Genomic DNA, 6,112 nt, shown 5'->3' on the forward strand with positions numbered 1-6,112 from the left:
GTGGGGCCGTGTGACCCAGCCGCACGCGACACCTTGCACGGTGAAGCTGCTTCACGCCATAATCCAAGCACAGAATGATGGAAATACCCTTTCAATTATTTCTATACCCTTTTAATTTATATGTCTCAGATCAACGATTGAGAAAAATCAAAAGAAAAAGTACCATGAAGTACCACCAGTACTTTCCAACCACTGGACGGAACAAGGCTCAAAACTAAAATATAAAGAACTGGTAGATTTATTTGGCTAAAACGGAAGGACTCTGTGCAAGTCACATTCATGTATTTTGTCGTCTTTGTTTCTTCTAATGTCTTATTCTGAAATTTTCACGACCATATACAGCACTATTTTTCGTAGGGTCAGTAGCCAGTTAATTTATTCTATCACGACCCCTCTAGTCACAAGCGGCATGAACCAACTGCGGCCCTGCGGCAACCCAGCGACCGCTGCTCTCCTTTCTCCACGACGGGCAGGCGTCACATGGGCAGCTCTCCTCAACTGCTGGGGCCATGCATCGTCATCGGCGGAGGCGTGTAGCTGTGATCTGCTTCGGCGTTCCAATCTAGGACGATCCCGTTCTTCTCACATGAAAGGATCACCAGGTAGAAATCTCTTGTCACACACCCAAGCAATTGTTGATCCGGTGGCTGGTTCTTCCTCTTCCCATTCCCAATCTTATCTCACAACCGTTTAGGATCTGGGAGATGATTATCCAAGCTTGGGGAATTAGGATACAGACATACGGTGAAGCAGCGAGGAATATGGATGCTACAACGTCTGATGGAAAGCAAGTAACATACTTTTTTCTCTAGATCTGAAAGCAAATCTCAATTGCTTTTAGGGCCTGTTCGAGAATAATTCTTTTTTTGTTTAAAATTAATTTCCAATTTTAATCCACCACAGTTCTGGATATTTGGAAATCACAAGACATAAGTAATTTTAAATTCGCTTAGTAGTAATTTACAACTTCATTAGTTTGTCAATTGCTGGTATTTTTATTGGCCAAAGTAACGTGAACCCGCTAGTGTTCATTCCCAATCTTTTAGTAAGAGGGGAAGGATAACTCGATTGGTGGATGGAGACGATGTTCACGGCCCGACTACAGCCTTCCAAGGACGCTGCGCCTTAGCAACCGATACACCACCTCCAACGGCTGCCGCGATCTCGTGGAGCGCAACACCCGGCCACTAGGGTACTCATCCTGCAAGCAATCGAAGAACAAGCAAGAACAAGTAGAATAAACAACTAAATTGCAAATATGGAGATAATAAGCAATCTTAAATCACAAAGGTGGGATTCTGAATCGAGTAGAACGGATGATCTAGCCGACACACGCGTCTACAAGCAAGTAGTAATGGCTAAACTTTCAACAAAACAAAATCCAATCTGTTTGTGGCGGCTATGAAGGTATAATAACGTGGGAGGGTGACCACAGGGGTACTGGAATTGTGCTACAACCCTAGGACGCATCCCCAATGGACCCAAACTCGATACACGGTCCATTCGGCCAAAATAAGATGATGCAGCACCTGGATAGAAAATAGCCGCAAACGGAAATGATGACTGGGCTAACTCCGGAAAAGATATGGACGAGAGCCTAGATCCTTTGAAAGTAGACTTGATAAGCTTTCCGTGAAGTCCAATAACACCCCAATCGGAGTCTGTATGAAGCCATGGCGGCCATTACAATTTGGTTCTATCCTGCAATCTGAATCCAACATCCAAAACATGTTGGATTTGGACTCTTTCTTTTCTTGCACCAAAAGTGACGTGGTGGCTTGGTGGAGAACATTGGGAATATATGGAATTGGTCCCCAATCAACTTCTTTGGTCCCCCATGCCTTCCATGTGTGTTTAATACTTTTTTTTATCCATGTACGTATTTCTGAAAATAACAATGAAAACGTATCATGACGAAGCATCAATTCATCAAATTTATCAAATACAATCATGATAAAGAAAGGTTTCACCTTTAAATCAAAAGTTTCTAATGTGGTTGTATCCAAGCACATGATGTCCTCATCATTCTTCCCTTTTTAGCTGCAAATCGTTCTCGACTTGCTCCAATGGCATTCAAAGGTGCTTGCTTTGATGCTGGAACATGAAGCGACAGCTATGCTGCAAGGCCACAACTAGCAATGCTTCCATTCTTGGGGCTGATTCTGTTGCATAAGAGAAAAACTAGGAAAGCTTTGCAAGATATTATTAGTGTTAGCGCAGCCCCCTATTTGATCATGGTATTGTAGCCCAAAAGAATATTTCAGGTTAGAGCAAATATAAACTTTATGCACTAAATATTCTTCTTTGTTGTTATATTTACCAATTGCATGAAATGAACAATGATTAAAATTTGGCAAACCAGAATCAAATTTAAGCTTCTCTTTAAGACAATTTAGATTAGATATAATATCAAATTCAACATAACCCAGACAATTGAGATTAGATATAATATCAAATTCAATATAACCCAAAGTATTTAAAGAAGACAGCAATTTCTGTTCATCTTGTGCATAAGTAATAGGATGAAAAGTCTTATCTCCAGCATATTTGTATGGTTACAAACCAAAAGTATCACACTTATTCACTAATTGTGGCATATGAGTAAAAGTAGCATCAGCACACAAGTCCTCTTTATCACAAGGAACAATAAGTAATTCATCTTGTGACAAACTTGAATTAGCAATGTTTTCCACTATTTGTTGCTCTCTAGTAGCATGACAAGTAGACAATTATGTTTGATGTTGATGGCAGTCACCTCGATTATCTGAAGCACTTCGTACGATACCTATGTGAGCCTTCTTAGGGAGTGTAGGCAGAAGAAGCTTATCTTCTTGGTTATCCATCGATGCACATGGCAGATCATCTCCCGTGTTGGAGATGGGCCCATTTCCTGCAAATTATTAGAACCATACACAGGAAAAAAAATTCCTCTGCTGAAAGCACTTCTTCATTGCAAGTATACAAGGCTAACAAAATCTCATTTTTCTGCAGTGCAAGGTAGTTTTAACAATTGAGGCAAAGAAATATATATTTCAAGAACAAGAATATCATAGATTTCTTTGTTCAAACCTCTCAAAAATCTGTTTTTAGTAGCTTCTTCGCATTCTATCAAACCACATTGCAACATAAGAATCTGGAGCTCTAGGCAGTATGTTTAAACGGTGTTACTACCTTATTTCAAACTTTGTAACTTAGCAAGCAAATGATCAGCATAATATTTAGAAACAAAGTACTCTCAAAACTCAAAATAGTTTTCAACACATTTTATGTTTTAGGTACCTTATCATATCTACACAAGCATTTCCAAACAGCCAAAGCATAATTAATGAGAACTCCAGAAGCAACTAAAATTTTTTCTTTTCAGACAAATCATGTTTGCAAAATACTAAAGCTAGTTCCCATTTGACATATCCTTTAGGATCAAACTCACCAGCATATGAAGGTAAGTGTTGAATGATATTCTGAATCTGAGGGTGTAGTTTCATTAGCTTAAAAATCTCCGTATCACCTGCCATAATTAGTAGAAAACAAGAAACATAAAAATAATATGTATCCTCCTATCAACTACTAGGATATGTCGGTTGTAATTCTCTCAAACTCAGCTTGTTTATAACAAGCTCTTACAAGTTCTTAGCAAGCCAAAACAGGAGGTGACGGCAACCAACGAGTCTGCAACCATGTAATAAAGTGTATCGGTGCCACACCAACAAAAACCTGTCAAGTTGTAGTCGAATATGTGGAGCTGTAGGTGGGCTAAAGCAAGGGAAAATAGTAGCACCACGTTAGTCACAAAAGCAAGCTGAGTAATCATTCAACGGCAGTACTGTACTGGACCTAGCCTAGACCGTGCTAGAGGCGCGAGTCTGGACATAAAGGAAATCACAGCAAACCATCAGAACCAAAATAGAAACACAAAAAACAACTCCTTTCTTTTTTTTCTTTTCTTTTCTTCTTCTTTTTCCTTTTCTTTTATTTTTTTATTTCTTTCTCTTTTTTTAGGGGACTAAAATCTTTTGTTTGACAACCCAAATAAAAGGATTACTGCATACAATCTCTACCAACTCAGATTGACAAATCTTGTTTCAGACGGCCAGACGCGCAAATCTCCAAGTCTATTCTGGAGCGCTCAGATGGAGTTTGTGACCAAGGTCAGGTCCGTGCAAAAGACCACGAGTTAAGTTTTTCATATTGTATTCAAACTTCCAAATCGGAGACCGAACATAGAAACTACAAAATTTTCTTCCCGTACTGAATTGAAACTCCGAAACAAACTAAGGCGACAAGAACTCAAAACTCTAAAGTACTAAACTAAGACTAGCAACTCAATGCAACCGATGCAACCGAAGACTCGACAAGTCCTAACTAAGAAGTTCTAAAATACTCAAAAAGTCTATAAGTTTGCAGGCAAACTAATCTACTAAAGTTCTTTTTGGCTTTTTTGGATAATAGATAATTAAAAATAGCGAAGCATTGGAAGTCTCTCACCAAACAACTTTGCTCTGATTACCAATTAACGTAAACTCGCTAGGGTTTGTTCCCGATCTTTTGGTAAGAGGGGATGTATAACTCAATTAGTGGATGGAGACGATGTTCACGGCCCGACTATAGCCTTCCAACAACGTCGCGCCTTAGCAACCGATACACCACCTCCAACGGCTGCCGCGATCTTGTGGAGCGCAACACTTGGCCACTAGGGCACTCATCCTGCAAGCAATCGAAGAACAAGTAAGAATAAGTAGAACAAGCAACTAAATTGCAAATATGGAGATAATAAGCAATCTTAAATCACAAAGGTGGGATTCTGAATCGAGTAGAACAGATGGTCTAACCGACACACGTGTCTACAAGCAAGTAGCAATGGCTAAACTTTCAACAAAATAAAATCCAATCTGTTTATGGCGGCTATGGAGGTATATGAATGTGGGAGAGCGACCACAGGGGTGCTGGAGTCGTGCTCCAACCCTAGAATGCGTCCCTAATGGACCCGAACTCGATACACGGCCCATTAGGTCAAAATAAGATGACGCAACCCTGGATAGAAAATGTCCGCGAACGAAAATGATGACTGGGCCAACTCCGAAAAAGATATGGACAAGAGCCTAGATCCATTTTTAAAAAAGTAGACTTGATAAGCTTTCCATGAAGTCGAATAACGCTCCAATGGGAGTTCGTATGAAGTCGTGGCAGCCGTTACAACTTGGTTGTGTCCTGCAATCCAAATCCAACATCCAAGACACGTTGGATTTGGACTCTTTCTTTCCTTGCACCAAAAGTGACGTGGTGGCTTGGTGGAGAACATTGGGAATATATGGAAATGGTCCCCAATCAATTTCTTTGGTCATCCATACCTTCCATACGTGTTTAATGCTCTTTTTATCCATGTATGTATTTCTGAAAATAATAATGAGAACACATCATGGTGAAGCATCATTTCATCAAATTTATCAAATACAATCACGATAAAGAATGGTTTCATCTTTAAATCAAAAGTTTCTAATGTGGTTGTATCCAAGCACGTGATGTTCTCGTCACAAAATATAGGTATAGCAGCCTGACCTTTTGTTTCTAATGTCGTGCAGATAACCTGGCATGCATGGATGTTTATTCGCTTTCTTTTGTTCCTGGAATGCGTGTAGTCAAATTTTGTTCATCTGTGTATATGGAGATATCTAGGAGTAACTATTTGTTAATTGTATAAATATTACTTGTCAGTACATTTAAAATTACTTCTCGAAAATTACTCCCTTAGTAACTCCTCGTTTCGCATAGAAAATTACTGCTTCGTTTACAAATTAATTCTTATTCCGATATCTAATTACTCCTCTCCTTTGGCTGGCTATATAGTACATTCACTCTACAAAATAAAATTGAGTCAGATTAATTACTCCATGTTTAACTACTTTTTTCTATGAATAATTACTCCAGGCATGCAAGTCGTAACTCCATCTGAATTCTCTCATACTATAAATAGTATTGGTCAACGTTGTGAATTAGGGATTAAATGCATATCCTGCAATCACGTTTCAATTTTGCATGGATGCAGTCTCTCTCTCTCTCTCTCTCTCTCTCTCTCAAACATGCATGCAAATGCAAGCCAACGTCCAAACGATTT

The 6,112-nt window shown here is 39.3% G+C and overlaps 1 long non-coding RNA gene across 3 annotated transcripts; it reads left to right on the forward strand.

Annotated features, from left to right (window-relative positions):
- Positions 1–379: 379 nt before the first annotated feature.
- LOC112892580 lies at positions 380–5,752 on the forward strand. Of its 3 annotated transcripts, XR_003228717.1 has the most exons (4): positions 380–602; positions 695–791; positions 4,087–4,153; positions 5,580–5,752. It is a non-coding gene; the product is annotated as an uncharacterized LOC112892580 (long non-coding RNA). The 3 variants fall into 3 exon arrangements; XR_003228716.1 differs by lacking the exon at positions 4,087–4,153; XR_003228715.1 differs by lacking the exons at positions 4,087–4,153; positions 5,580–5,752 and having other exon boundaries at positions 695–971.
- Positions 5,753–6,112: the final 360 nt, after the last annotated feature.

The sequence above is a fragment of the Panicum hallii genome, chromosome 1 (assembly GCF_002211085.1).
Source record: "Panicum hallii strain FIL2 chromosome 1, PHallii_v3.1, whole genome shotgun sequence".
Classification (NCBI taxonomy): Eukaryota; Viridiplantae; Streptophyta; class Magnoliopsida; order Poales; family Poaceae; genus Panicum; species Panicum hallii.